The sequence below is a fragment of the Numenius arquata genome, chromosome 19, assembly GCF_964106895.1.
Source record: "Numenius arquata chromosome 19, bNumArq3.hap1.1, whole genome shotgun sequence".
Classification (NCBI taxonomy): domain Eukaryota; kingdom Metazoa; phylum Chordata; class Aves; order Charadriiformes; family Scolopacidae; genus Numenius; species Numenius arquata.
Genome location: NC_133594.1, coordinates 1,087,466 through 1,099,485, shown reverse-complemented (window position 1 = coordinate 1,099,485; position 12,020 = coordinate 1,087,466). Strand labels below are relative to the sequence as shown.

Below are 12,020 nucleotides of genomic sequence, written 5' to 3'. Positions count from 1 at the left end.
TCCTTTTCCATCCCTTATTCTGCCTTTGTAACTGCACAGCAGCTTGAAAAAGAACTGAAAGCCAAATGGCGTTTTCTTGCCATCTAAGGAATTCTTGGCCAGTGACATCCTCCACGCGCTGCCCAGCACAATATGGGGAAAGGCAGCAGGTGGCTGCCTCAACCTCAATAGCCGAGCAGCAGGAAACACCCGCAAGAGGTTTTTCAGGCTGTAATGCCAGGAAATAGGCTTCCAGGTACCTGATTCATGACTTCCCCCGCCCCTTGTATTGCCAAAAGCCCACACTGGCTCTCTCACCACCCCTGGGCTTCTGCATCCCCCTCCTGTCTCCGTTGCAGCTCTTCCTCACTCCACTACTGAGGTTCCTGCAAGCTGCTGTGCGTGGCCAGAAAATTCTAGGTTTTCTCATTGTTTCCATTCCCGTGGGCTCAGGGGAAGTGGCCAGAAATGCCCATGCATGTTTTGAAAAGATATGTGGCTGCTCTCCCCTGCTCCCACTGCCCCTGCAGTGGAGAAAACCCCTCTGAGCACTACAGTTACTGGAGAGCTTTTTTCCTATGTATTGCTCACAAATCTTTTCCCTTCTTTATTTGATACTTAAAGTGAATAAACCCAAAGTTGGGCTTGCTGTTTGGTGCAGGTTCACCTCCAAGACCCCCACGTGCTATAGGGGGGGGTGGAGGAGACAACCTGTTCCCACTCACCCTTACATGACTTTACAGCCTCAGGCAATTGATACAAGCCTCTGAATCAGCACCCCAATTCCTCAACGCTTGTGTGAACCCAAATCTTGGTGTCACCTCAATTCTCACTCCAAGTACAGCTATTAGCCTCTTGCTTGCAGGGGCTCAAGAGAAGTGTGGGCAGGGTGCTCCTGTCTGGCAATGCTCTGCAGCTGGATTGCTTACAAACTGCACCCCGCTAACATCTGGTCTTGGGTCCTCACCTGGGCCACTTATTGCCTTGCATTCCCCGAGTCTCAGGCTGCTTTACTGCCAAACTGCCCGTCTGTGGGGTGACCGGCATCTGTCCAGTTGAGAAGTAACCAGGATTTTCCTGACCGCGACCTCCAGCACAGTGAAAGAGTGCTGGGTGCCAGCTGAGTGCCATTTGCCCCTGCTTTGCCTTGTGCACCCAAAATATGTCCCTGACTTTAACTTCCAAACAGTTTGATGAATATTTCTGCCTGATGCTTAACATAGTAGACAGCTCATGATCTTTGTGTTTGACACCAACATCTTCCCCTGTGAGATCCCAAGGAGATCTTGTTTGTGTTCTAGGTGGGGATTGTGTAAAAGTAGCGATTTCTAGTATGAATCAGTACCTCAGTGTTTGATTAATTCTCTACTTCTGAAACTCTGATGAAATGAAATGGTTGGAAGCCCCAGAGGAGAGCTATGGTACAGGAAAAAAATAGAAACTGTAGAACAGAGTGTGGCTTAAATTAGCAGGGCCAGAAGGAAAGGACATAAACCATTGGTTGTTAACAGAATATATAATTTCAGCGCTCACTCCTCTCACCTTGCAGAAAGGGCATGACTTTGTCCCAGTGGCGGTGGAAAGGCAATAGAGAGTGTCCAGCACGATATGAGGAATTCTGCCCAAGTCCCACCAGCAATGTTTCCATGGGAACATCCTTCCACTTGAGGTACAAACTCAGCATCCAATCTAACGGTGTACGGCACAGACAGACCTATGGGGCACAGCAGTATCCGGCATGGAAAAAGGTGTAACTTGAATCAGGGATGGTTCCAGTGCAGAAGAGATTTTGGACAACATCCAGGGTCTGGACTGGGTCCAGAACTGGACTCAGGACTCCAATGAGGATAAAATTTGCCTTGGGGTAAAGGCTCAGAACATACAATATTTACAGTTAGAAAAGCAGATCTCCAGCTGAGGGAAATGGCTGTAGCGTCTCAAGTTGTGATGGCGTGCGCCAGCTGAGGCTCTGCCCTGAGGCTATAAAAGGGCTTGAAATGGAGCCAAGGCTGCATTTTGGCCATCTGCTTGGCTGAGGCCAGGGGGCTGAATTTGCCATTAGTGTTCCATGAAATATAAAACAAGAGTCGAGGTCGTCTCTGGACTTCATTAACACTTTGAAATGCCAGGGGGAATATCACATTTGACTATGGGGCCAGCACAAGTCAGCAGAGAATCTAACATTTCAGTTCCCACTCAGAAAAACCCAACAGCTCTGTTTCAGTTCTGACTGCTCATTCCAAAATCAACTGAGACAACCAGTTATTGTGAAAAAAGTTAATTGCCAATGAAATAATCTGAAAAGGTTCATTCTATTCTCTTTGGGGATATTCATCTTCTTTTCATTTATGCTCAGTCCATGAATTTCACAGCAGAAAATGAACTCCTTGAAACTAATCCTCTAACTTCTCAACCCCTCACATTCACATGTTCTTGGTATGGGACGAACTTCTCCTGTTCTTAGCCTTGAAAAGGCCATGGGATGGATCCTTAGCTGATGTGCCCAACAGAGCATCAATGGCAATATAATTATGCTGCTTTCCACTGGCATTGGTGTAGTTGCGCAGTTACAGTCAATTGTATTTGAATCAGGAAGTTCCTGTATGGTTCCCAGGAAAATTACCTCTACAGACAAAAACTCCTAGAACACGGTTTTCTTCACAAGTGAATGTGCCACCCCCTGGAAGCATTCAGATGGACATCCATGTGATGTACAGCATCTACTGAAACTGCTCTTTTTGCTTTCCAGCTAGAGACACCCAAATATAGAGAGCAGCTTGTCTGTGTGCAGCTCTATGAAAGCCTTCTCTGCACTACAGCATACGCTGTGCTATTCAGTAGTGTGCTGTTTCTCTGCAAATTGGATCCTGCTGCTCCCGCTGCTGCTGAAGGGGAAGGAGAGAAAAAAGGTAAAATAAAAGCAAACATACACCTCAAGCAGCTCTGCCTTCCTGAGAAAGGAAACATAAGGCTCACTTGAGAAAGGAAGCAGATACCAGGCTCCCTAATCATGCTGTGGACTTCATCGTTCGGGTTTGTTACTGGTGACGAGCTGGGGGGTCAGCTGTGGGTGTATAGGAAACCCAAAGGCCTGACTGGAGACTTAGACTCATAATCCCTCTCCGGTCCCCACAAATTCTTGAAACGCTTTGGTTACAACAGCTGAGAAAACAAAACAAAATGCAATTCACCTCCGTCCTGAGCGGAAGTAGGAGAATTTCTTGGCAATTTGAGATCCTTTTGTGAAACTGATTACACAAAGAAGCAAACAGCTTCCCTTACTGTGAAGGGAAGCTGTGTGAAGGGTTTAGTTTGGACCCGTCATCTGCATAACTGAGTCTGGGACTTGAAGAAAAAGAAAAATTCTCTGTAGGTTTGCTGAACATTTTCCAGGGAGCCTGATGCATCTTTGCTGGAAGCTCAATACCCACGAACTCTTCCAGAAAGCCCAGGTGCTGCCCTCTCATGGTAATGGAGTGAGCCCCAGAGCTGAGTTAGTGCAAGAGAGGCCAGGTCGAACTGTGTTAGACTTTCAAGACACCAGGTTTCATACCATTGCTAATGCTCCATCTCGTCTGTAACTGTGCTTAACGTGAAAGTCTTTACTGAGCACTACAGCCAAGCAGGGACAAGACTTTTGGAGCTGAGCAGTCCTGCAGGGCTTTCCCACCACCTGCTTGCCCTTGGTGGAGGACTAATGCCTCCTGGTGGTCCCAGACACATCTCGCTGACAGTGCAGGAATGGTTCTGTGCACCTTCCGCTGCTAGCAAGGTCTTCTGTCCGCTGGGATGCCTGGGGAAGTCCCAGCTGGCACCTATAAGTGCACCTGGAGATGCATGGGTCACTGACTGGGAATGAAAAAAGAAAGGGAGAGTTGAAGCAAGGAAGCAAAAGGCAAAGGCTGGGAAATGAGGGAAGGGGAAAGGCAGGGAGGCGGTGTGGGGCTAGGGACTAACCATGGAGGAGCACAGAGCTGGAGCCCATCAGAGAATTGCTGAAAGCCTCAACTGTGAAGAAACTCCAGACACAGCCGTGCCGGTGTAAGAAGAGAACCACAGAAGTGTGAACCTGAGGCTTAACTAATGAAATCCCACAGCCCACTGCTTAACGAGGCCCCACTCAGTTTGACAGAGAGCAAGAGCATGGCTGTGGCTTCAGGACTTGACTCTCCCAGTCCTGTTTCCCCCCATGAAGCAGGGGGCTGTGGTAAGTCTGAGCCTTGACACACAGACAGCAAAGAGAAAGACTTCTCCCTCTGCTTCAACATTCCCCCAGGAGCACTGCAGGTAGGACAGGCCAGACAGGCCACCAGTGTTTTCACCTGGAGATACGTGGAGAGAAAAACTCTTCTCCAGATTAAAAACACTGTAGAAAATTGAGAAAACCTGGAGATCCTCTTCTGGAATAAAAAAGATGCAGTCGTGCAGTAGAGTCCACAGTGGCAATAGAAATGCAGTGGTAATTATGATGGTACAGACATCTGGGGGAGGAAAGGGTTGGAGACTATTTCATCAGGCCAGTTGTGTCAATTCCAACAAAATTTAACAGCTGGCCTAACAGAAATAATTAGGTTGTCATATCTGGTGAGAGACAGTTATGGAATGAGCAAATTAAGCATAGCCAGACTTTGTCCTTCTGTTTGCAAGGTGCCATCACCAGAGACTGTGGGCAAAGGACCCAGCTGATGTGCTAGCAATGGGCAAGGCTGTACGTTGAGATAATTTTACTGTCTCTGTTCTGCTCTTACAAGTGTTAGGGTAAGTCAGGCTCATCTGACCCAGAAGACTGAAAAGAACTGAAGGAAAACAAAGAGAAATCCTAAGCTTTCATCAAATACCTATTAAAGGCCCTATCATTTACTCTGATCACATGGAATGGCCCTTATTACAGTCATTTTTCTGAACACAAAAGCTACTTTCAATAACACAGGAGGGGAAAAATCATTACAAACTTGAAAGAATCAAGGAGCATCTTGCAGAAACTCTTTGTCATGAAACAAATTATAAAAGGCTATAAATAGATGACCATTATTAGAACAACTGAGCTCTCTAACTAGGCTCGCTGCAGAGGGAATGAACTGTTTCCCAAAGAGGCAGGGGGGAGGTGAGGCAATCAACAGGTCTATCACAGGCTCTCCAGGGTGGAGAAGAAAGCAGGCCTAGAGTCATTACCTCCTGCTTCTGGGAAGGGAAGAAGCATTTGGAGAAACAAGTTACTGAAAAGACTGATAAAAATACACATGGACGCACACAAGCATTCACACAACACAGGACGCTGCTGAACTTAGACAAGGTCATATCGCCGATGACCAGAGTACAGGTGGGAGCTCCAGCTGTGATATCCAGCTCCTCCATAGCCTGCTGGAGGATCTGACCTCCTCCTCTTGCTTAGGCTGCTTGAAAAAATTACTCCTCTGATTTTTAGAATTTTTTTTTTTTTTATTTCAGCCTAATACATTCATTCACGCTGATGATGCAATTTAGTTTAAATAGTTCTTTCTCATTCTAGTTGTTGACCCCCATGGTATTTATGAACTAGTCATGCCTGCTTTCAGCCTTCCTGTCGCGAGACTAACCACAACAAACTCCTTACATCTCCTCATCTAAGCCAGACCCTCCGTTCCTCTGCTGTAACCTCACAGCAGATTCCTACCCCCATCCTGGACCTGCCTTTAAGTTCTTATTTGTGTGGCAGGGTGCCTACGTGAAAGCAGTTGTGATTGGCTTTTTATAGTTTGGTTAAATTTGCAGTAACTACAACAATCTTACATTTTTTAACCAGATCTTTCATGGAGGTATGGCCTCCAGGAATGAACATGTTTGCTGAGAAGGTAATCTCATATTCAAACTGCCCTGATCGGGTCAATAGTAGCCAGAAGAACTGTAATGGCAATATTAAACCCTGAGAGACCTGCCATTTAGAAGACAAGGTTTCCTTTTCTGTGCAACAGATGTGGAAACTGCAAGGGTGAGCACCACAATCAGTAAAAGACTGGGATGCTGCAGCATTTCCAGAAGCAGGGTATTGTGCAAATCACACTGGATGCTAAGGAAGAGTCCTGAAAACTTGCCCCATTGGTCTATGGCTTTGAGACAAGTTGTGAGTGCTGTTACCTGGCTGTGGATGCTCTCATGTGGAGTGCTGTTTGGGGGTTTTCTCCTTGAACCAGGGCATAATCCTTTCCAGACATTCATGTGGAGATATTTGTGATATGGTAATACTGGCCAGAAGCTGTTGATGATGAGCTGCTGTGCCTGTCTTCAGCATGGAGGTGACCTTTGCAGCTGCTAGGGCTGCTGTGTTCATAAGAGGCTCACATATTTGAAAGAAATAGGCAGTTGGTGATAGGTCATCAACATTTTCAAGGCTTCTGGGAAGATGCCATCTAAGTACGCAGTGCTGGCAGCTGGCAAAGCACCAAGGCCACGTTCACATCAGTTTTAGTGCATGGTGGCTTTGCATTCAGCTGTTCTGGGCAGCCAGAAGGTCTCGCCAAAGCTGTTGCATTACTGGATTTTATGGTAATGCTCTTTTCAGGCCTTGGAGTTCAGGAAAAGTGGGTAGTGATTGCACCAGCTCCAAGAGATGACAATCTCCCTGGGAAAAGTTTTGCACCAAGGCGGTGGAGAAATCCCCAGTGGTTCGACATGGGTGGATGACACGTAGGCTGTGCGTAGATCTCCCTGTGGGTCCTGTGGAGCTCCTTGTGCCTGGTGACAGCTTCATATAATTATTATTGAAGAATGTCTCTGTCTCCAGTCAAGAGGGAAACTTGACTTCTCTGCATTTGAAAGGCCCTTGGCCACTGCAAAGTATGGATGAACCTATCAGCATTTCTCATTCTCTCTCTTTGTTATTTTTTACTAGCTATTTGGTGTGAATAATTTTTCCTAGGGTTTGCATTTGGTTTTCCCCAAAACGACAGTTTGGCTTTCACGCAGGTGTCAGCAGGACTGGGTGACCAGTTGGTGGGATTCCTCCCACCGAAACATCCACACTGTAGCTGTCTCCAGCTGAGCAAGGTGCCCAGACCCGCTTTGCACAGTATATGAATTTTAGAATTGTTTTTAAAATATTATTGTTAAAACCACGATATCTTTTTTGGAATAAAGGATTGAACATATTCATTATGGGAGAGCTGGAAAATAGATAAATTTGAGTGATTTTTTCCCCACTCTGAATTTTGCAGTCCTACTGCTTTTATTAGATATTTTTCCTCTGTGTTGAGGCTGCAAGGCTACTATTTGATCCTTTTGTTTGTTAGATTTTAACATTAGCCAAAATTGTATTTCTAAATCTAAAAGCTCCTTAAACATGGGAACATTTTCACTGGCTCTTGCTCAAAGTTCCCCTCCCTGGATTAAATTATTTATTGGTTCTTTCCCACAGGACTTAAGAAACGGATTAGTTGAGGCATATTTGGCCTTCACTAGAACTGAACTAGAGGCAGAAACGCAGCTCTGCTAACGCGGTCCTTGGCACCTCGACGATGCAGGCTGCTGGGCCACAAAGTTCAATGTTGTTTGTATTAGAATAAATGACTTCTCTGTCCAGCTTGACGCAACCCTTGGAGGGAGACCCAGGAATGAGAAGCACGCCAGAGAAATGTACAGCATCTGGGATGTTTTGTTTTTGTTTTTTTTTTTTAAATAGAAATGGTATTCTGAAGTTTTCAGGAAAATATGAAAAACAAGTTTTCTAGGATATACAGAAAGATACCTTTAAATCTCCCTAAACAAAGCAATAAAAGACTGTCTAGATCCGGATCAGGGCAGGTCATGACTTTAAAGAGCAGGAATTCTTCTAGAGTAAGTCCATAAGTGGCCTGGCCTTGTTACAATCCTTGTGGCAGAGGCACAGGACCTTTCCTGCACCTCGGCAGGTCTGGCATTCCCATTTACAGGTCGACACAGATGAAGAGGAGCCCTTCCTCTCTGTCACGTTTACTTGTGCTTCCGGACATGGATATAGACAACTTCACCCTCTTCGCTCCTTTTGTCAGGCTCTATCTTTGAAAAGCCCTGTTTTCAGCGGAGAAAAAGATGATGGATGACTGATACAAAGGGATTTAGCTCGGACAGGGTCCAAAGTCCACTGTTGAAAGTGATCTTTGCATCACGCCTGTGTTTAACATCAGTATGTTCAGTGTGATGCATTGCAGCAGGGGTACTAGGGAGAGGTGTTTTTACATTAATATTAAATACTGTGTAGATTAAGAATTCAGCAAAACATATCCTGAACATTTGTCATTTTTGCATAGAGATGAAAGACATTAATTTTTCAAAGGATCATTTCCATCACTACCAGGCTGAGCTAAGCTGAAACCATGAGCCTGATCGCAAAAGTGAACTTGAACCATAAAGATCTTTTCGGAGATTGTTCAGCAGTGTCACATAAAAGCAAAATAAAGAGATAAGCTGCAATGACGGACAGGGTAACTAGACGTATGGCCACTACAGTCTAGAAATAAATTCATTTTTAGTAATACACATCTGCCCATTTTTCAGTATCTTGGGTTACAATAACAATAACTTGTGCTGGTTTATTAGGTTGCAGATTAATGGGAACCCTGCGGACTCCTGTTTCTTTAGCCTTACTGTGATATATACAGAGGAAAGCTAGGAAATTCCTCCACACTTCTTGTGTGGAGAAAACACATCAACCTACCAAAGTTGTGATGTGCTTGCCATTTTGGGAAAATAGAGCTGGAATGAAACAGGCTGAAGGGAGGCGACCAAAGTGCCATGTTCCTCCTGGCACCCAGTGTCCACCTCCACAAGGTAAAAACATTTCAGGCTTTTGAGCCTTTTTTTCCCTCAAATGGAAAAGGCCTTTTTTCCAATTCAGAAATGGCCTTTCACGTCAGTGGTTTGGATCATTTTGATGGAAGAAAATAGGAAGACTATTTGAAAATGAGCAAAAAACTGGGAAACATACAAAGGCAGAGTATGAAATCTCATAAATCTGGACTGCAATTCATTGAACTCATGATGCAAAATAGGTTAAATGCTAGCTTTTTCTTTTTTCTTAAAAATGATAACTTTCTGCCCCGCCCCCAGCAGAACTCTGAAGACCAATGTTACTATTCCTCCACAAACTGTATTTATAATTTTTTCAGCCAGCTCTGTAATTACTGAGCTCTGGAGACATAATTTGATCTGAAGAATGAAGAGATGAACCAGATCTGGCTGTAAATATCTAGCAGACTTGTTCATCAATGAGCTTTGCAATGTCTGTGGGGCTCAGAAGGCTTTAAATCCCATTATTAGGTATTTCTTATCTCTGATTGCTATACTTTAAAACTGTTTCTAGGTATTCTTTCAAAGGTTTAAAGGACCATTGCTATTTTAGTCTGCTTCTCATTGCCTGTTATTTGATACAGGTGCTATATGATGTTTGTATTACACCTAGGCTGGGGTGGATGCTCCAAAAAATGATGCCAGAAACATTTTGGAGAAAATCAGAAATATAAAGCTGTCTATTTTTACAGGAGATACATAGGTCCCAGGCTCCAGTGAGATTTGAACTCACGACCCCTGGTTTACTAGACCAGTGCTCTAACCCCTGAGCTATGGAGCCTCTGAATTTTATTGGCCTTTTGCTTCACAAACATTTCATATAATAATTTTCTCTGTTAATTCTGGAGTGAAACCAAACCTGTTTTGCTGGATTGTGCTGCTCCAAGGATTTTGTATTCTCTTTCCAAATGGCACTAGCACAAACATCAGAGTCACAAACCTGGCAACACACCAGGTCAACCTGAACCTGGATTTCACTTTCCTTCAGCCCATCCCTGCGAGGACATCAAGAGTGATACACGGCTCCCCTTTCCCCAGCCAAGCTGCTTGAGCAGTTTACAAACAAAAAGCAGTGATGTTTTGCCTCTTCATAGCTGTTGCACTAATTTATCAAAGGAGGAAGTTAAGCTTCTAAAATTTTCCTTTGGAAATCAGCTGTGCATTTGATTTTTTTTCCTCTTGGCTCTTCAAACATTTCATTTCTTTCTCAGGAGTCCATGATGTGCTTGGGCACTATGGCTGATGTGTCCATTTCCACATATCTAAGCTGTTACTTGGTGTTTGAAGGGTGTCTTTCCTGCACTGTCACTCTTCCTTGAAGGGGTGTCGTAAGAAACACTCCCAGCATTTTTTCTGCTTCCTCCTTCATTAACATTGAGATGTTAAATATTAAGAGCCTCAGTGCCTCGGATGCTGTTATTTAATTATTACAGTCAACAAAGGGTGTTTTTCTGTGTTTATAAATGTATGGCAGAGCTCTATGCTTGTTTCTGACCCCGGATTTTCTATGTGTTGTGGTTTAGCCCCAGATGGCAACTAGGGCCACCCAGCCTTTCCCTCACTCCCCCGTCCCATAGGGTGGAGAGAAGAGGGAGAAAAAGTGCTTCACAGGTTGATATAGGGACAGTTTAATAGAACAATAATGGAAGAGAGAAAAAAAATAAGTATATTAAGTATTATTAAAAATAAGTGTACTAAAAATAAGTATATTAAGTCCTTGACTTAATATAAACGTTACTTAGCAACAACTAAAATAATATGTGCTATCAACGTTATTCTCATAATAAATCCAAAACACAGCAGCTACTAGGAAGAAAACTAACTCTATCCCAGCTGAAACTAGGACAGTGTGACTTTTTAAAAAGGCTTTGTCAGACAGGATTAACCAGGCAGTGAGATTCCTCAATGCAACTGCTTCACACAAAAGCGTCTACATTATATTTCATTGGGATGTGTCATTTCCAATCAGGAGGACTCTCCAAAGCATGTATCCATCAGTGGAAACGGGTATCATGCTTCTTTCTTACTTCTTGTACTTCCCTTCTCTTACTTAGGTTTCTCAAGAGGCCAGAGAAATGGGCTGACACAGACCTCATACAGTTCAACAAGAGGAAGTGCAAAATTCCCTGTACCTGGGAAGGAAGAACTCCATGAATGAGCACATGCCGGGGGCAAACCATCTGGAAAGCAGCTTTGCAGAATAGGCCCTGGAGGTCCTGGTGGACAGAAAGCTGGACAGGAGCTGGCAATGTGCCCTTCCCACCAAGAAGTCTAGTGGCAATGTGGGCTGTGTTAGACAAGGTATTGCCAGTCGGAGAAGTGGTCCTCAAGGGGATTCAGCTCTGGTGAGGCCACACCTTGAGCACTACTTTCTGGGCTTCTGCTGGGGCGAGTGCCGTGGGCAAGGATGGCTGGGGGGGGTTCCTTCTTGAGGGACCTGGGCTTCTCTCTCACCTCTCCCTAGGCCAGGCAATGACCATGGCCTCTCCTCCTCTTCTAGCGGGACACCTGCCGCTGCAGTGTCCCAGAGGAGACGTCCGTCCCCACCAGCTCTCCACAGACCACCGCAGCACGTGCTGAACATGGCCATGGCCTTGGAAGACCTCTGCCCCCTCTGCCCTTGACACCTGGGACAACACAGCCTGTCCCACGCAATGTGACCACCGCTTCTGTTTCAGCCGTATAGGGCAGGGGGCAGAGACCGAGCCCAGGAGCCCAACTGCAGGCGGAGGGTGATGATCATCTGGCACTTGCTGTGGAGGCACACATTTGAGGTGGACACCATAAAGACCACCTGTGGTGTCCTGGGGCAAGGCCGAGGATGAGGGGACTTATGGACTGCCACCATCAAGAGGAGCATCCTGAGATCACCAGGAATGGATCCGGGATGCAGAGTTCATGGGCTGCCTTCACGCCATGGACTGGGGGAGCCTTTTCCAGAAGCACCCAGCTCTGCTGCAGCTCCTGCGGCCCTGGCTGTCTCAGGAGCTGCCTCATCTTTGAGGAAGAGCCTCCTCAGACGCTCAACGCTGGAGGAGATGATCCTGAGCACCCTGCCCGTCTAGGGCCTGCATGAAGGACACCTGGTCGAGGTGCCACGGGGCAACGTGGGAACCTGCACAATTGTGTTCATGCAAGGATTCACTAAATTCACGGCAGAGCAGATGAGGAGGCCAGCCCACCAGATCCTGCTGTAGGATGAGTGCCGTGCTGCCAGCAGGTTGGAGGACAGCCCCGGGGAC

At 45.6% G+C, this 12,020-nt stretch overlaps 1 non-coding gene across 1 annotated transcript; it reads right to left on the bottom strand.

Annotated features, from left to right (window-relative positions):
- Window positions 1–9,486: 9,486 nt before the first annotated feature.
- TRNAT-AGU (transfer RNA threonine (anticodon AGU)) lies at window positions 9,487–9,559 on the bottom strand. The gene has a single exon. It is a non-coding gene; the product is annotated as a tRNA-Thr (tRNA).
- Between the last annotated feature and the right edge of the window lie 2,461 nt (window positions 9,560–12,020).